Below are 20,168 nucleotides of genomic sequence, written 5' to 3'. Positions count from 1 at the left end.
TGTCTAACCACCCACATTACTGATTTTCAGAATGCACCTATATAAGGCTTTTATTGTGAATTGCCATTTGGCCTAGAAAGTGCCATTAAGTTCTGTTGCAAAGAAGGGGCCTGGAGAGCTCTGAATATTTCACCAGTGCTAGCTCATTCTTAGAAACCTAACTGACTAGCAGAATGGTTCTACTATATTGCCTTATGAGAGCAGTCTAAGATATTCCTTTCCATGGGTGCCACATAGAAGTGAATGCATGTATATGATCTGAGGTGCAGTTTGTAACTGCAACAAGCTTGAGCTCACAGTGTTTGGGTATAGACTGCATACAGGGAATGGAATCTGACTGCGCTCACTGGAGTGTCCAGCTTTGTGCGGTGACTCATTTTCAGAGTAAACTTACATAAGTCTTCTATTAAAATTGGCAGTATGGCCCAGAAAGTGTCATGCAACTCTGTTCCACAGAAAGGGTCTGGAGAGGTCTGAATGTCTCACTATTAACTCTATATTAAAAGCATAACTAACTTTCCAGTATAGTTGTAATGAATTGCTTGAAGATTGCAGATTAAAATATTCCTTGTCATAGATGCCCCATATTACTGAATTGAAGAGTTTGCCCTGAGTTAGCATTTATAACTGCAACCAGCTAGAGCTCACAATCTTTGGGTGTAAGCTACATACTCAGAATGGAGCCTGACTGTACTCACCCTAGTGTCTACCAATCTACAATACTGATCTTCAGAGTACACCTATATAAGGCATCTATTTTGAATTGCAGTTTGGCTTGGAAAGGGCCATGCAGCTCTGTTGCAAATAAAGGACCTGGAGAGCTCCGAATATTTCACTAACATTAACTCTTTCTTTGAAGCCTATGTGACTTCCCAGAATGGTTCTGTTGTAGTACCTCAAGATTGCAGACTAAGGTATTCCTTGCCATTGCTGCCCCATACAAGTGAATGGAAGAGTTTAACCTGAGATACAGTTTGCAACTGCAACCAGCTAGAACTCAAAGTGTTTGGGTATAAACTACATACATGAAATGCCACCTGTCTGTACTCACTGGGGTGTCTACCTAGCTACAATAACTGCTATTCACATTGCACCTATGTAAGGCTTCTATTGTGAATGGCAATTTGGCCTAGAAAGTGCCATGCAGCTCTGTTGCAAAGAAAGGGCATGAAGAGCTCTGAATATTTCACTAACACTGTTTCGCAGAAGCCTAACTGACTTTCCAGAGTGGTACTGCTGTGTTACTTGAACACTGCAGACTAAGATATCCCTTGCTATTGGTGTCTGACCCAAGGTGTCATTTGCAGCTGCTAGCAACTAGTTCACAGTGTTTGGGTAAAAAACTACATACAGGGAATGCAGTCTGGCTATACTAACCAGCATGTCTAAGTATCTACAATACTGATTTTCAGAGTGCAACTACACAAGGCTTCTACTGTGAAGAGGAGATTGGCCTAAAAAATACCATTCAGCTCTGGTGCAGAGAAAGGTCCTGGAGAGCTCTGAGTATTTTACTAATGCTAACTCTTTCTTAGGTACCTATCTGACTTTCTATAATGGTTCTCATGTATTTCCTGAAGATTGCAGACTAAGATATTCCTTTTTGTTGACCCTCTGTAGAAGTGAATGGAAGTGTATGACCTGAGGTGCAGGTTGTAACTGCCACTAGCTAGAGCTCACAGTGTTTATACAGAAGCTACATACATGGAATGCAGTCTGGCTGTACTCACTGGAGTGTCTACCTATAGTAACTGATTTTCAGAGTGCAGCTATAGATGTATTGGTTACTTTTCTCTCAATGCTGAAACAAAATACATAACACCAAAAGTTAGAAGGGAAGGGGTTTATTTGGCTGACAGTTCACAGAGGTTTCAGCTGGCTGAAATCAGCCAGCTGTTTCAGCTGTAATCAGCTGGCTCCAAGGCAGAGTTGCAGAGGGGCAGCATTCGTGGCAGAGAATACAGCAAAAGAAACAATGACCCCATGGCTTTCTGCCCCTTTTGTCTTTTTCAGATTAGTTAGGGCTGGTAGCAGTCACACCCTTAATCCTAGTGCCCTCAGGCCTACCTCCACCATGAATCAATTGCACATTGTAGATTCAGCCACCTCCAAAATAGTCTATGACTATGTGAGGCTTTTGAGGGACATCTAGACCCAAGCCATAGTGTTATAGGGCCAGGGAAGTTGCAACTATAGGGATGCACCACACTCTGAATTAAATGGAGTCTTTTATTAGCATAGATGGCATTCTTGAGGGCCCCAGGCCTGCAAAACTCTGGGCAAAGGAAAGGCAGTTTGCATGGCCCTTTTAAGGGCTCTTCTATTTGGGGAGAGCTCAGGGTGAGGGGGAGCACAAGATGAATTTCACAGGAGCAGAACTTTGCTAAATCAATGGGGGTCAGGGGCAGTTTCACACAATTTAATTAAAAGAAAGTATCACACAAGTGCAGGAGTCTTCTGTTCACAAGGTAGTAAAGATAACATAGTTCCTGACTGCTCTACCAAAAGGTCACAAAGATAACATATAGTTGCAGACTGACACAGGATGTGGTGGTCTGTTTTGAATTAACTGAAGGGATTTCCAAGGGGGGAGGAAGGGGAAGGTGACCACCTGGAATCACTGACTTTACACAAATGGAGTCAGTCACACAAATGGACTCAGGTTGGCTAATACCATTCCATCCCTGGGCTCACAAATAATTATGTACATTCCTTTACATAAAAGTGTACATTCCTTACATAAAAGTTCATCTCCAAAAGTTGGCAAAGCCCTAACAGCTTCCACATTACTGAAAAGTCCAAGTCCAATGTGTCCTCTGACATTTAATGCAAACTCTTAGATGCAAGACCCTGTGCAAGTGAAAACAGTTAAACACTTACAACATTGAATGGCACAAGATAGACATTTCCATTCCAAAAGTTACAAATGGGGATAGCGAGGAATGGGAACAAAGGAAGACCAAAATCCAGTAGTTCCCACAGTTCCACTACCAGCATCCCTGGTAATATGTGGCAAGTTGTGAACACCAAAGAGTTTGGGTGGCTCCACTTCTATGGCACCACCAGTGATTGCAGCTCCCATGGCTTCTCTCTTGGGCTAGGTCTTCTCCCTCCTGGCAATTTTCCTTGAATGTTTCAAGTTCAGGGATTCTCCAAATTTCTGGCATCTCCACTGCACTTTCTGATCCACAGTCACAGCTTCACACACTACCCTCTAAGAGGTGCACTGCCTGACCTCCCAGGCCTTCTTCTGAAATCTGGGTGGAAGCCTTCCCGACCCCAGAACACTTGGATGACCCCAACATCTGCTCCTAACTGGAGCAGTAGCTTTCTTGGCTGTAGGGGTCAACTGCCTATGAACTAAATCCTAAGGAACAACTTCCTGGGGCCACCACTGCTTGGGAACATGGTGCTCTGGGGCTTTCTTCTCAAAGCAAAGTCATTCATTTTTGCAATTTCGAGGGTGCAAAGAGTGGAGTTGGGCTGCTTTTTGTGATGCCTTCAGGCCATCTTTTCCATTCTTCCGTTTCTTCTCAGCAATCAAGATCCTTTCTGCTCTATCTTTATAGTCAACAGCTTTACCGAAACTTCCTTTCTGGCCCAAGTCAAAACATTTTAAATCATTCTGCTGAGCTCTTTGCTCTTCATTCTGAACATAAAGCTGGCTAAATGCCCCCTAAATTAGCCATATCACAACCTCAGCATTAGACAGCCTTGAAATTATTTCTGCCAGATTAATTCATCAACTGCCCTTAATCTCAGTCTCCGGCAACCTCTCTGGACACAAGCAAAATGCAGACAAACTTTCTGCCAAGCCATAACACACATTGTCTGTAGTCCAGCGGTCAGTGCAGTCATTCTTCCCAGCAGAAACCTCCTGAGCCTGGTCTTTACCAGCAGAATTTCTATCAGCACTCTATTCTTCTGAGCTCTAACCAGGATCCCCCACCAAATACAACCTCAGGGATTCCCATCCTACTTTTTCAGTTGGCATCTCCAAACCTTTCCAATCCCTTCTGAGAAGCCAGCTCCAAAGGTTCCTGAAACAGAGTCAGGTACAGTCCCAGCAATGATCTGACTTCTCTGGAACCAAATTCTGTCTCAGTTACTCTCCTCAGTGCTGAGACAAAATACCCCCAACACTCACAAGTTAAGGGAGGAAAGGTTGCTTATCTCATAGTTTGTAGAGCTTTTAGTCCATAATCTGCTGGTTCCAAGGCAGAGTGGCATAGCAGACAGGTATCACAGAGGAGAAACATTTCAGGGAGGGCAAAAGGTAGCAAAGCAACAAGGGACAACCACAGGTCTTTCTATCCCTTATACCTTATCCAGGCTACTTAGGGTGGGTAGCACTCACACCCTTAAATCCTAGTGCCCTTGATCCTAGCATTGCACTATGAATCCATCCCAGTGTCACACATTGTAGACTTAGCCACCTCTGAAAAAGCCCCACCTGACTGCATGAGGCTTTAGGGGGACATGTAGACACAATCCATGAAAGAATTTGTCCAATGGGAAGAATTCCTCCATTGCAGGAAGCAGATCCCCTTAGTTTTTTTCTAATGTCTGTAGGATGTCCAGTTCTCTTATTTGATTCCTGGTACTTTAAATTTGTGTTTCTCTCAACCCTTGCTCCTCTTTAGTTAGTTTTTCATCAATTTCATTGGTATTTTTAAAAGAAACAGCTTTTCTAGTCAACTAGTTTCTAAAACTCTCATGTACTTGAAGGACCCTAGTTAGCAAAACAGACTCCATGTTGCTGCTGGACAACCCACCTGCCTGCCCTTTGGATGAACTGAGAAGGAGGAAGCTTAGAAACCTCCTCCCCTTAGAAAGTCTCTTAGAAACAACAATTAATTAACTATTGTTTTACAAATGTTCTAAGGGCAGGAGATTCCACTTCTGTACCTTTTGCTTGCTTTACTAGTTCTATCCCATAGGGGGGAGTAAAAACTGTTGGCCTCAAAGGTGTATAAAATTTGTTAATCTCCCCCCCCTGTCGGGGCTCCAGTCTGATGCTGGGCTCCGGTCCCAGCTGGGAATAAACTCCTGTGTGGATTTAATATGGGCCTCTGGTTGGTTCTTTCTCGCTGGGTGTAATAATACTATCTTGTTTCTTGTCTTTAGTTATGTTTCATGTTGTGGAGACAAAATACCAACCACCCAATGTTAAAGGAGGGAAGGTTTATTGTAGTTCACAGTTTTTAGAGGTTTCAGTGCATAGGTGGCTTGCTCCAAGGGATGGTGGCATGGCAGAGGAGAAACAGTACAGGGCAGGCAGAGGGCAGCAAGGCAGCAAGGCAACGAGAAGTGAAATAGTGAAACAGCAAATAATAATATTCCAGAGCAGCCCTCTTTCTGTTCCTCATATTTTATCCAGACTACATGACCTTAGGGCAGGTAGCACTCACACCCAGGGTGGGCCTGTCCATTATCCACACCCAGAGCTATGCCTAACCAATCGATGGACTAATCTAGTAATCACACACCCTTAATCTCAGCAACACACCCATAACTCCAGCATCACACATTCTATGTCCAGCCACCTCGGCAAAGCCCCACCTATGACCACATGAGGCTTTGGAGGAACATCTAGATACAAGCTATAACATAACCTCAGTTCCCCCAAATAACATCATGCTTGGTGGAAAAAATCTAGAGATATCCTATTAAAGATAGAAGTAAGACGAGGGCATTCACTGTCATTATGATTAAATATTTTACTGAAAGTACTGGCTAATGCAGCTGGATTGGAAAAGCAGAGGTAGAAATCTTGGAAAGAAGTGGGTAGAACTCTCACTATTTCAATGATATGATAGTATTCATAGAAACTAATATGGCAAGCTGGCAAGCAATGAAGTAAAAGAGTAATATGCAGGAAATGACCCTTTCCTACATAAAAACAATCTACCATGGATGGTACATTCACTCAGATTAGCCAGTTATAGGCCACTGCTAAAGGCAGCCTGGCTATGCCAAATTGGATTCTGATGCAATTGAGAGTATTTCTCAAAGTGGCCATTTCCTGACCTCAAACATCCCTCACAGACAGCTTTGTGCTCAGCTCTCCTCTTTCTACCACCTAATCCTGTGCTCTTCCTTAGAAATTCTGAAGTAGAGGAGATGGGCGTGGTGGCCACACCTGTAATCCCAGCACACTGGAGGCTGAGGCAGGAGGATCACTGCAAGTTCAAGGCCAGCCTGGATAACATAGTGAGAGTCTGTCTCAAAAATACAAAATGAATGAATGAATAAATAAATAAACAAGAAAAAAGAAATTCAGAAGTAGCAAAACAGACCCTTTCTTTCAATATATGGAAAAAACAGGTGGTGTGATAGTTACCTGATTCTGTCAGCTTGAGTGAGACATGCCCAACTCCATTGGATCAATACAGGGTGGCAGGACCCTCCCTACACCCTCCCTAGGGTGGATTGTTGCCTGAATGGTATAAATGGGAAGTGAAGAAGGAAGAGTTGCCTCTGTTTCCTCCAGGAGCTCCAGTCTTCACTTGTACCTTGGACATCCTCTCCTGGCTTCCAGCACAGACCCTTCAGGCCAAGCAGACTCTGATAAGGACTTGAGCAGGAGGCAACACTGAGGTCCAGGCCTTCAATTGGAAGCTTGGGTCTCTGGTGTGAGACAGCGCTTTTGTACTCTCCCTCATGTGATTCTGTGGACAGCCATTGTAAGTCAATCTTGTAAATTCTTCTATATTTTATATCTTGCATTAAATCTATTTCTCTAGTAGGCACTGACTGATGCAGGTTGGGATGTTTCAGGTAGGGAGCTTTGGCCCATAAGAGACAGAATCCCTGAAGCTGAATTAAAAAGATAAGTGGCGGTTATTGAGCCCTTGTGTGAGCAGTGCTATTTTAGTTTATTTAATCTTCATGACATTTCTATTAGAAAACAATAAGGACACCTATTAGATATATCTGTGGATGTTCAGAGAGAGAGTGAGCTCCAGGTTTGGAATGATGTCACAAAGGACATTTTCTGAGTCTTCTATGTCCTCAACAACAGTTTTCCTCCCTTGTGCTAGGAAAGCTTGCTCTTCCCTTAGCTGCTGTTCTTCACTGGGTGGTGACAGACCTGTGTCAGCATGAGCCCAAGACAGAGAATCTTCTAGAAGGCTTGCTGTGAATACTGGGTATGTAAATAAGATCCCTCCCTTCCTGACTTCCCTTGCCGGGTACCCTGTCTGGTCTCAAGAATGCTCTTCAGTATCCACTGAAGTGTCTGGAGTAGGGAAGCTACCCCACCAGGCCTGGGCTGCACTCCTGTTGGAGTGGAGAAGGTGGTTTGTTAGCCCTGGTGAGCAGTAAAGCAAACTGTCCCAGTTGACTGGCGTGCAAGGGGAAACAAGGAGGGCGGGGGTGACAGACAGCTGCTGGCCAAGTCAAAACTTCCTAAGGGCAGAGTGGGGACAAAAGAGAGAGACGGTCTCTTTGTGTCTCACATCCTCAGCAACGTTTTACCCCTTCATACTCCAAGCTCCCTGTGGGGAAGAATATGCTGGTGTAGGCTAAAGCTGGAGCTAGAAAAATGAGCTTAATAAGACCTAGATCACAAGGGCCTCTACATTTTCAGTAGGTTCCATTTCTCTGAAGCTCACTCTAGTTACCCATGTCATAGCCTTGGACTATTTTGGAATCTTAATAGCAATGGGCAGGTGTTGCTAGAGAACTTGTTGACTGAGTCTGGCATGGTGGCACATTCCTCTAATCCCAGCATTCTTGGGGCTTTAGGCAGGAGGTCTGCAAATTCCAGCCCAGCCTGTGTAGCCTGTGTAGTCTAGTAAATTAGTGAGACCCTATCTCAAAATTTAAAAAAAAATTGTATTGTTTTTTCTGGCACTGGGGATAGAACTCATGATCTTGTGTTTTCCAGGTAGGTGGTGCAACACTGAGCTACATCTCTGGCCCTAAAATCAAATAAAAGGATTGGAGATATAACTCAGTGTGAAAGCCCTGGGTTCAATCCCCTGTATCACCAAAAAACAAGACAAGATCCACTGTGTCATTTAACATCATCAAAAAGATTTATTTTTTAAAATTTTTTGAGTCAAGGTCTTGCTGTGTGGTTCAGGCTAGCCTTGAACTTGAAGTAATCATCCTGCCTCAGCCTCCTGAGTGCTGGGATTACAGATATGCTCCACCACACCCAGCAGAAAGGAGAGTTGTTTTTTTTGGTCCCGGGGATGGAACTCGGGTCCTTAGCTTTTGAGGCAGGTGGTGGAACCACTGAACTAAATCCCTGGCCCAGAAAGGAGACTTTTTAAAGGAGATGTTTCTCCAAATGATTGACAAATTATGTAGAAACTTCTGATATACTAGAAAGTCTTGGTGAATCAATTTCTAAATACTTTTTTTTAAATCTCCAAATTAGGTTCTCAGCCTCCTGACTGCCACATCATCCTCCCTGTCTTGGAGTTGCTGACTAGACTGAAATCTCTACCAACTGGTGAGAAAAGAAGAGAAATCTTTGCCCCGTGACTGTGGGAACCTTGTGTAACTTTCAAACTGGCAATGTCAACGGTTCCAAGTACTCTGCCTCCAGCAGAAATGTCTAGTGGCCCCAGAGCTGAGAGCTGGTGCTCCACACACATCCAAGTAATGAAATTGTCCTACACCTGGAGCATCAGTAACTTTACCTTTTGCCAATGGCACACGGGTGAATCTATTCCAAGTTCAATCTTTTCATCTGGACCTAATGAGAAACTGAAATGGTGTTTACGAGTATACCCAACAGGGCTCAATGAAGAAAGCCGAGATTACCTGTCCCTTTACCTGTTTCTGCTCTGCTGTCCAAAGAGTGAAGCTTGGGCAAAATTCAAATTCTCCATTTGGAATGCCAAGGGCAAGAAAATCAGAAGTATGGAGTGTGAGAAAGTTTCTCGATTTGAGCAAGGCTCCGGCTGGGGATTCAGAAAATTCATCCATAGAGATATTCTTTTGGATGAGGCCGAAGGGCTTCTCCCTGATGACACGTTTACCCTCTTCTGCGAGATAGATGTGGCACAAGATTGTGTCACCATTTCTGGCCAGAATACCATGAATGTGGTGAAGGTTCCTGATTGCCGATTGGCAGATGAGCTAGGACAGCTGTGGGAGAGTTCCCGGTTCACAGACTGCTGCTTGTGTGTGGCTGGCCAGGAATTCCAGGCTCACAAAGCGATCTTAGCAGCTCGTTCTCCAGTTTTTAATGCCATGTTTGAACATGAAATGCAGGAGAGCCAAACAAATCGAGTTGAAATCAATGATGTGGAGCCTGAAGTTTTTAAGGAAATGATGTGTTTCATTTACACCGGGAAGGCACCAAACCTCCACAGAATGGCCTGTGATCTGCTGGCAGCTGCTGACAAGTATGCCCTGGAGCGCCTGAAGATGATGTGTGAGGATGCCCTCTGCAGCAACCTCTCTGTGGAGAATGCTGTGGAAATCCTCACCCTGGCTGATCTGCACAGCGCACATCAGTTGAAAACTCAGGCAGTGGATTTCATCAACTATCATGTTTCCAAAGTCCTGGAGACCTCCGGCTGGAAGTCTCTGGTGGTGTCATACCCTCACTTGGTGGCCGAAGCCTACGGCTCTCTGGCTTCAGTGCAGTGCCCTTTGCTGGGGCCCCCATGCAAGCGCCTGAAGCAGTCCTAAAACCCTACCTGTGTGAGACTCCATTTATTTTCCCCAAGCAGTGACCAGGTAGACAGGGCAATCTGTAGAGCTTTCACTCTGCTGTGGGGAAAGACTGCATTGTGCCCTGCAGGGATAGATGGGACCCCCACTGTCAGGTCAGAAAAAGGACACAGGCCCTCTAGAATTTAGGAGAAGAGTGACTTCTGCAGTGTCCCCAGAATGTAACTTACAGGCAATCAGCATGTGGATTTTCTAACATTGTCCACCCAAATTATTGCAATATTGAACCCCTAGGGATAAAGATCAACTGATGGGGTGTGACTGCCCCCAGAGGGAGGGACCACATCCTCAACCTCATGAATACAGGACTTCTGGCCTTCCTCAGTGTTAACCTGCTCTGGGCCCCGCACTCATTGGAGTGCCTTTGTATCTCTCCCTCTCTTTTTTTCTGTAAATAAAGTTTATTCTTGCTTTGCACTGTTGTCTGATACCTCTTCCTCTTCCTCTTCCTAAGCCAGGGAGGCAGAAAACCCTGGGAAAATTTGAAGCTGGGCTGGTGACTCGAGACCCACTCAGGGATGTGACATCCCAGGTTTTAACACAGCACTAAATAACTTAAGGGAAGGAGGAAGGGAAGGGCCCAGGACTCAGGGCTGCTAGACCAAAAGAAAACCTTCTGCAGCAGCTCTGCTCCCTTTGGCCTGGCCCAGTCTGACACCAGAGTGCATTTTAGGCACTGGTCCAGCACATCCTAGTGGTGGTCCTGGGAGAAACTGCCTGCCTCTGACAGAGCAGACCCATCCTCCTGCATGGAGCAAAAGGAGGGTAAAAAAGATGTCAGTTTTCAGAGAAGGGAAATGAAAAGAAGAAAGAATTTTTGCAGAGTCATTTTGTGTATTCCAGGTGTACTTATGTTGAGAGAAACATATTCTGGTCCTTCCAACTGTGCTAAAATGGATGTTTGTGAAAACACATCATCACTGTACAGTATCAGAAGTGCTCTCTCACTGTTAGCATTTACTGCTTCCAAGAACAGAATACAGTATTTTATCCTCATGAAAAGTGAGGAGTGAAGGGAAAGGGGAATGCTCATCTAGAAGATGACTGTTATCATGATCATGGCTTTTGCAAAATCTCTATTGGTGTTGAAAACTAGGAAAAATAATTCACCCAGAATTCATACATCTTGACAAGAACTATGGTTTTTAGATATTATGGGAAATATTTTTTGGCATTTTCTTCCCTCTGATTTTATCTCTCTTCCCCTTTTGTTAAAAAATACAGAAAAAAGAAAACACAAAACAAAACCAAGAAGAAAAGAAGAAAAATGGAAATTTGATTGTTGTATGGGAAAAAAAATCACAGTCCAGATGGCTCAGCTGTCCACACCTGACTTGCTACCTTTGTAGGATGAGCCAGCCCTTTTCCTTCTGATTAGCTCCTCTTCTACAGGGAAGAACTTTCAAATGTTAATTTTTTGCTTTTGAAAATATAAGTAATTATTATCTTGTAGAAAAAATCCCCTACAAATTATAAAATACCGTGTTCAATCCCTAGCACAAACAAAGAAACTAACAAATTAAAATTCCTCCTGGTGAAAGAAATGGAGCAGAGTGGATTAGAGACTTCCAAGAATACGTACAGCCAGGAGAAGACTTCCTAGCTTCTCCTCAGAGTACAAATATGTGTCACAGTGTCTCAGTATCAAGTTGGTAATTGCTTTCATAGAAATAGAAATTAAAATGAAAGCACAAATTGACAGAAAAAAGCTTTAATTGCAAAGCTAGGGGAAAGCCAGGAAAGGACTCCAGCTTAGGTGGCTGGAGGGGGCTGACTGACACAATGTCCAGATTGGCCCACTGGGAAGGAAGGGAGGCCAGCTTTCAAGGACTAGCTGGTGGGCTGGAGTCTGGTTGATCATTATCTCAGCCTGGTGTTGTAGCTCTGAAATCTTTATGGCTGAGGGGTGGTCCCACCTCCAGGAAAGGATTATCTTTCTCTGTGGTGGTCCCAAGTCATGTGAGGCTCTGCCTGTCAAACATTAATGTTTGAATGATTGTCCATGTGAAATAAATTATGGCTGAAGAGGAACAGGTTTATCTTTTAGCAAAGAAGCCTCCAATATTACTTGGATGGCCTGTAGTGGTCTCACTAAGGATCCCAGGAGGCTCCCCTAAACACCAAACAGGTCTGCGTCATCCAATGTTCCATGTCACCCATCCTTGAGCTACAAGTGAAGGCATCTTGTTACATTTTTCAACAATTAGTTGAATCAATCCAAGAAACAAGCTTTCCAGGAGGCCCAGGTGTTGATAGTGTTGGTAGTACAGCTGGAAACAGGGAAGTTGAGAGAGCCATTCCCTTTCCTTCATGCAACTATAAACACAACACCACCCTACTGATTATGTTTAAATTTACGCAGTTGTAAAAATAATTAAATAAAATAAATAAATTTAGGGGGTTGTGATGCCCAAGGTGGCAAATCATTGACACCAGTTAGAGACAGAATAGACGGCACCTGGAGTCAGAAGTGTCTGACCACACTGGGAGGCACCTGGATTAGAGGCATCTGACCCTTTAAATACTAGAAGCCTGAGCTATCCAGGGCTCCTCTTCCTCCTCCTTTTTCCTATTGCCCTTCTGCCTGTTCCTCCTGCTACTGTCCTATGATCTTCAATAACCATAGGTACTTACTGTGAAGTATATGCTTAGCCATTCTTTCCTTGTTGTGCACAAGAACCTGGACTATTTTTGGCCTATTCAATTGTAACCATAGTGCTAGGGTTGGGACTAGAGGTGGAAGCAGAGCTTAAAATTAAAGGCCTGGGTTCAGCACTCCCTGGGTTTAATCCCCAGTACCACCAAACAGTAAAGCAAACAACCTCAACAATAGCAACAAAACAACCACCACAACAAAAAACAAAACCAAGGCATTCTGAGGATTCAGAATTTAATGATAGGCTTTTTATGATAATGTGCTCATTTAGCCAGTGGACTCCAAAGTGATGGAATGTATGTATGGCAACCTACTTGTGTGATGAGAAAAGAACTTCTTGTCAAAGTTTTATAGTATGTATACTATATCAATGCCAAGATGGTACAGATATGTAATCTTTCTCCCCACTGAGAGAGATGTGTGATCAAAAATTCAAAGGCCACTCACTGCCTTAGACTAAGCTTGATTAGTCTCAGACTCATTGGAGGAAAGGTACTTGGATTTCAAGTCTGACTTTTAAAACGTGAATGACCATGATAACATTGTTGACAATGACAGGTGAATGATCAAGATGAAAAAGTGCCTGACACATCCTCATAACAAACTTACAAAATAAATGATATAGTGGCAGCTGGACTAAAAGTGCACTGTTCGCAAAAGGGATTAGGAAGAAGAAGAAGAAGAAGAAGAAGAAGAAGAAGAAGAAGAAGAAGAAGAAGAAGAAGAAGAAGAAGAAGAAGAAGAAGAAGAAGAAGAAGCAGCAGCAGCAGCACCAGCGGCAGCAGCAGCAGCGGAGGGGTGGGGGGGAGGAGGAGGGGGAGGGGGAGGGAGGGAGGAGGGAGAAGGGGAAGGGGAAGGGGAAGAGGAAGAGGAAGAGGAAGAGGAAGAAGAAGAAGCAGCCAAAAAAAGAACCAAAGGATTGGCGCAGGTAAACCCCTTTTCTCAGGGAGTTCTGTGAAGTTGCAGCCAAGGCACTTCAGCCCCACACCCCCAGTCCACGGAGCTCGGCTAGCATTAAGAACCCAGGTCTGGCCAGAAAGCCCTTCAAGTGTGGATGCTCAGGCTTCGGGCCTCCAGCACAGTTGATGCTGAGTCCCCAGTGCTCTGGAGGGTGCAGCATCTCCCCGAACCCCACCAGGTGGGGCTCTTGGGCTCTCCTGGACTCAGCTCTGCTGTAGCCCACAGGTTACACTTCCAGGGCAGTGGGACTCTTTGGGGCTCTCTGGCCCTAGAAGCCCTTGTTGTGGAGGTTGAGCGGCTGCTACCTGGGGAGCCCTTCGGGGGTCACCTTCTGGCAGTGAGCATGACCACACAAGGGCCCAGGGAGTCCTGCACCTTGCAGTGCCACAGCCAGGTGTTTGCAGGAAGGAATGTTCGGGCTCCGTGGATATCAGGGTCTATCAGCATGCTGTGTGTAATTTCAAATAATTGTATAGTGCTTTACAAAAATAGTAGCTTTACTGGCATATTGGTCACATACCGCATAGAATTCATCCATTTAGAATGTACAGTAGCAGTGCATTCATAAACCATCTATCCTTAATACAACCATCACCAGTTTTAGAATACTCTCATCATCCCAGAAAGAAACCCTGTCTATACACAATTATAAATCTTCTAATTTTCCCACCCCTACTTCCCACCCCAAACCCTAAGTGGATATATAGTATAGTATTTCTATACTATATATAGTAGATATATATAGCATTATACACACACACACACACATAGTATTGCTATGCTATGAAATTGGCCTGTCCTGGATAATTCATATAAATGGAATCATACAATACATGATCTTTCACACCTGGCTTTTTTCTTCCTAACATTCACGTTCATCCTCTTGTAACATGTATCTGTGCTTCATTTCATTTTATTGCTGGGAAATGTTTTATGTAGGGATTTACCACTGTCTATTGGTCAGTGATAGACTTTTGAATCGTTTGCACCTTTTGACTATTATGAATAATATTATGAACATTAGTGTATGAGGTTTTGTGTGTGTGTGTGTGTGTGTGTATATGAGTTTTTGTGGGGACATCATGTTTTCATGTCTCTTGGTTATGTTCCTAGGGGTAGAATTGCTGGGTCATATGATAACTGTGTTTAACATCTTGAGGAACTGCCAGACTGCTTTTCAAAGTGGTTGCATTATTTTCCATTCACCCAAGCATATATTAGGATTCTGATTTTTTTCATTCCTAGCCAATGCTTGTCACTGACTTTTTGGTTCAATTAAGCCATCTTTTTGTGGATATAAAGTATTTGTCATTGAGGTTTCAGTTTGTATAATCATTGCTTTTTTTTGTTTTGGGTATGGTACCAGGGGTCAAACTTAGGACCTTGGGCTTTCGAGGCAGGCATGGTGCCACTGAGCTAAAATCCTTGGCCTTGATTTGTATAATCTTGACGGCTGAGGATGTTGCCTGAATTTATTGCCCATTTATATATCTTCTTTGGAAAAATGTGTATTCTCATCCTTTGTCTATTTTAAAATTTGTTTCTTTTATTATTGAGGATGCAAGAGTTCCATATATATTTGGGAAACAAGTCACTTAACAGATATGTGACAGTCTTTCAGATTGTGGTATAGTTCCTTAAGATGAAAAAGTCATGAAGTTAGTTCCTACTCTCTCAAGGGACCTCATGATAGGTGTGTGGGGATAATTTAGAGCATGATATTTCTCAACAACTTTTATGTAGAAAGCCCAGGTCCAGGAAAAAATGTTGTAAAGACTATGAGGGGAATACTGTTCATGTAATTTGTCCATTCTTTATGGAGTCTTGTCTTTTCTTATTGATTAGTAGTTCTTTCTATAAGGATATTATCTCTTGGAATGTTGGAAATGTGATAGATAATTTCAGTATACTTGCCAATTGGCTTTGTTTAATATGTTTTACTATTTCTGAAGATTCACAAATCTGTGCAGTCTGGTGATATTGCCTGTGTCTAGATATCCCTGAAGTCCGCATGCAGTCATAGGTGGGGCCTTTTCAGAGGTGGCTGGATCTAGAGTGTGTGATGCTGGGATTGATTCCTGGTGCAATGCTAGGATCAAGGGCACTAGGATTAGAATGTGAGTGCTACCCACCTTAAGTTGTCTGCATAAGACAAAAGGGGCAGAAAGACTCGGTTAAGATCCATTATTGCTTTGCTACCTTCTGTCTGCCATGAACTGTTGCCTCTCTGCCATGTGCCACCCTGCCTCAGAGCCAGCCAATTGTAGACTGAAACCTCTACAAACTGAGAGCTAAATAAACTTTTCCTTCTTTAACTTGAGTGTCAGGTATTTTGTCTTAGCAAGGAAAGAAAAGTAACTAAGACGTCCAGATTGTTAATCTCTAACTTCAAAATGCTTCTGTGTGGTAGTTTGGGATATTCTTTTAAATTATGGGAATTGTGTAAACTGATAAAGCAGTCCCTGATAATTATACTTCACCTAATAATATTCATTGTTTTAAACACTGATGCCTCCCTTTCTCTCTACCTTGAGAATATGCTATAATCTGCTTCACTTCTGTTCATTTTATTTTCTATTTCAAACAGGCTCCAAGAAGTTATTCTGTTGTTCATCTTTAACATACTGCATTAGATTTGTGAGAGCCATGTTGGGCAGTCAGTCACTAAATATTATGCCCTTTATAGCATGTAGTTGACATTTATTTGAAGATTTAATATGTGCAGAGCTTGAGTGTAAGTATACTGTTGTTTATTCATTGGGACTTGCTGGGAAAAGTAGTTTTATAAAATGTGAACCTAGTTTTTGTGAACCTAGTAGTTTTATAGCCCTATGAACTGGGCTGGGGATTTAGCTCAGTGGCACTGTACCTGCCTCAAAAGTGCAACTTCCTGAGTTTGATCCCTGATACCAAAAGAAAAAAAATCCTGTTAACTTTGTTTTGATGTTTGTTTTTCTCATTTCATTAGTAAAAGGGTGGTAAGTTGAAGGTATATACATGTCATAGCTCTCTAGGAAAATTTGTATAATGTCTAAGATTTCATTTGCTCCACATGGCCTGGTTAAGACTCCATGTTCCAACTTCAGTGTTTCTTAATTTTTTTTAACAGTGTTGAAGTATACATAGTTATCATTTTAACCATTTCTAAGTGGGCAATTCAGAGGCATTATGTAGATTCACATTGTTATGCAAGCATCACCACCATCCATCACCAAATTACTTTGAATTTCCTCAAACTGGAACTCTGTACCCATTCAGCAATGAATCTCTGTTCTTCCCTCTTTCTATCCCATAGTAATTACTATTCTCTTTTCTGGCTCTATGAATTTAACTAATTCAGGTATCTCATAAAATGGAGTCATAAAATATTTGTCCTTTTGTGTCTGATCTATTTGACTTAGCATAAGGACTTCAAAGTTCATTCATCTTGTAGCATGTGTCAACATGTCCTTCATTTTAAAGGTTGACTAATATTCCATTGTAGTACATACCACATTTTGTTTATCCATTCATTAGTAGGTAAACTTTTGGATTGTTACCATCTTTGTGACCAACACTGCAATGTACGTTGGTATAAAATACTTGTTTAAGTTCCTTTCAGTCCTTTTATATATATCTATCTAGAAATTAAATTGCTGGATAACTGAGAAGTCTTTTAATTGTGGGGGCAACTGCCCATATGCTTCCTTTTTTGTATTTATATAAAATATGATATTTAAATGAATTATGTCACTTAGGTGTATATTGTCACATTTACCTTTCTACAAATATAAATTCAAAATTATGAGACTTCAGACTAAAAGATTTACCTGCATATTTTCCCAAGACCTAAATGTCTTTATGATCTAGGTTCTCATTTTCTTTTACCCTAATGCTTTCCGTGGTTTTTTTCTTTTGGTCACACTTACTCATTAGACTCTAAAATGGAGCCCACTTGGCAAACTTTTATATTTTGTCTGTGTGTGAGCAATTGAGAGGTCTGTGGATTGCTGTGGTATCACACTGCTGCTGCAGTTGGATTCTGTGGCAGTTACTCTGACATTCTGAAGCTACTGCTCCTTCTCACAGGCAAGTTTACCTTCCCCAAGGCAGACATAGCCATATCATTAAATAGTCACATGGGAAATGACTGTCAGTAACTCTTACAACTGTATTTTTTCCAATTTTTCTCCTATTGTTGGAATTATTAAGTTGTGCATACTGGCATCCCTCTCAATAGGTGCGGCCTTCCTGGGATAACAGAGAAATGTGGAAAAACATTTTCAATGTGGTGCAAGCAGAATTTAAAATACTAAGCTCTCTTGTTACCTGCCATATACTGGAAACAGAAGGACTAAGCTCTGAGGACAAAGAACAGAGGGTTCCTTGGAGTCCACTGTCTCCAGTTCCCCTTTCCTCCACTTGCCACACCTTTGAAAAGTTCCCAGTCACTGTTACAGTTCATGTCAATTATAAACAGCAAGTATGTTATCAGCAGAGATGGGAAGAACAAGTGCGTTGATGTGACTCACTCTCTGATTGGGTCTGTATTTCATCTGGACTCTCACTTGGTAATTTGTTTTCTTGTGGTCTGGGGGCTCTTGACACCTTGTAGCATTTGTCATTGAACAGTGCACTGTCAAAGTCCCAACATAAATCTGGATGCTTTGGATCTCTTGGAAGTTTGGTATCACACAGATTCTTGTGTGACTTCCTCAACACTCAGCAAATAGTAAGTTTACATGACTCCTAATCACCCAATATTGCCAGATTATGTCCCAGCTTTTTGAGGCAGACAAAACACAATACAATAAAAAGACCTTTTCCTTTCATCAGATCTACCTGTACTACAAACAGAGTGATTGAATTTTTGTGGACCTTGGGACTCTTTTGAAACCCTTCCCTGTCCATATTTAAAATCATAGCATGACATTTCTAATATATTTGAGCCTCAGGCTTTTGAGCTATAAGTTGCAAAACTATTAAATTTTTTTTCCAGTACTGAGGAGTGAATTGAGGAGGACTCCACCTTTGAGCAGTAGCCCCAACCCTGTAAGTATGTATGTATGAATGTATGTATGTATGAATTTATTGAGGCAGAGTCTTGGGAAGTTGCGTGGGTTGATCTCAAAGTTGCAGTCCTCGTGCCTCAGACTCTCAAGCAGATGGGATTACAGGCAAGTGCCACCACATCCCCCAAAACTGTTGAATTTTATATAAATACCTAACACACTAACTTTTAAAACAATTTTCTTTCCTTTCTGTAAATATGTGGCATGAAGTATTTTCATTCTCTTTATTTGTATTTCTACACATCATCATACAGTAAAACTTTTCTTTTCTTTTAGTGTACAGTAGTGTGCATTGTAACTCCTGCACAAAGAGGTATAATTCTCTGCACTCAGGATACAGATGGTTGCCACTCTCAAAAACTCCCTGGTGCTCTCTCATGGTCACACCTGTCCCTCATCTCAGTAACCAAAACCAAAAAGTAAATACATTTTGTGCTTTTTATTTTGAAAAATGGTGAAGTTGCATCCTTATCTTTTCTCTTTACTGGGGTTTTATCTAAGTGTGATGGTCTACAAAGGGTAAAATCCTCAGCCCAGAGGAAGTGGCTTCTAGGCCACCATCCATCCTGCTACTCCCAGCCCAGAGGTAGGGGCTTCTGAGCTTCCATCCCACTGCTCCTGGCCCAGAGGAAGGGGCTTCCCAGCCATCATCCGTCCTGCTGCTCCTGGCCCAGAGGAAGGGGCTTCTGAGCTGCCATCCCACTGCTCCTGGCTTAGAGGAAGGGGCTTACAGGCTGCTGTATGTCCCACTGACCCCAGCCCAGAGGAAGGGGCTTCTGAGCCACACTCCCACCACTCCTGGCTTAGAGGGAAGGGCTTCTGGGCCTCTGTACATCCCACCAATCCCAGCCCAGAGGAAGGGGCTTCTGAGCCACTGTCCCACCTCTCCCAGCTCAGAGGAGGTGAGCTGCATGGATGCCAACAGCAAACACCCCCCAGGTAAAAATGAGAAGACACGTAAATAAGTCTCAAAACCAGACCTCCAGATCACCTACAGCAACCACAAAGGGAAATGAGATGGAACACTCTGATACTCAACCACCTCCACCCCCTCAACTGGCAACAAAAGGGGACCTGGACAAAATGAAATTAGAAATAATTTCTCAGATAACAGCAGAGATTGTGCTCATAGTGCAAGACATGATTAATAAATCTAGAGAGGAGCTGAGGAACATGATGAAATCCAAACATAGGAAACAAATGGAATCCATAAAATAGATGCAAATAGATTTCCAGGAGATCAAAAACTCCATTGAAAGTCTACACAGCAGCATGAACCAATGTGAGAACAGAATTTCAGTTATAGAAGATAAGATTGCAATTAGTGACCAGGAAAAGAAAAATTGCTTCAAAATTATAAGGGAACATGAGAAATCAATCCAGCAGCTGCTAAACAATGCAAAGAAGAATAACATAAGACTGGCTGGAGTCAAGAAACAGGAGAGAGTGCAGATGACATAAAAAATTCTTCACAGAAGCAATGGCAGAAAACTTCCCAAGCAGAGGAAAAGAACTTGACATACAGATAAGTGAGGCATATAGGACTCCAAATAGCCTTGGTCAAAAAAAATCTACACATAGGCATATAATTGTCAAGATTCCAGAAACTCAACAGAAGAACAAAGTTCTACAAGCAGTTAGAGAAAAGAAACAAATCACATACAAAGGAAAGCCCATCAGAATCACAGCAGACTTCTCAACACAAACCATCAAGACAAAAAGATCTTGGAGTGACGTATTCCAAGCCCTAAAAGAAAACAGCCTCTACATTCTCACTGGAAGTATGGAGTACATGTCTTTAATCT

At 42.6% G+C, this 20,168-nt stretch overlaps 1 pseudogene across 1 annotated transcript; it reads left to right on the top strand.

Annotated features, from left to right (window-relative positions):
- Positions 1-7,013: 7,013 nt before the first annotated feature.
- LOC110346811 (speckle-type POZ protein pseudogene) lies at positions 7,014-10,111 on the top strand (annotated as a pseudogene). The gene is made up of 2 exons (XR_002391055.2): positions 7,014-7,151; positions 8,390-10,111. The product of XR_002391055.2 is annotated as a speckle-type POZ protein pseudogene (transcript).
- Positions 10,112-20,168: the final 10,057 nt, after the last annotated feature.

Source organism: Heterocephalus glaber, unplaced genomic scaffold (genome assembly GCF_053883595.1).
Source record: "Heterocephalus glaber isolate CG9 unplaced genomic scaffold, H.glaber_assembly_v1.0 deba00001757, whole genome shotgun sequence".
Lineage (NCBI taxonomy): Eukaryota > Metazoa > Chordata > Mammalia > Rodentia > Bathyergidae > Heterocephalus > Heterocephalus glaber.
Note: the sequence above shows the minus strand (reverse complement) of the source record. Positions and strands in the feature narration are given on the sequence as shown.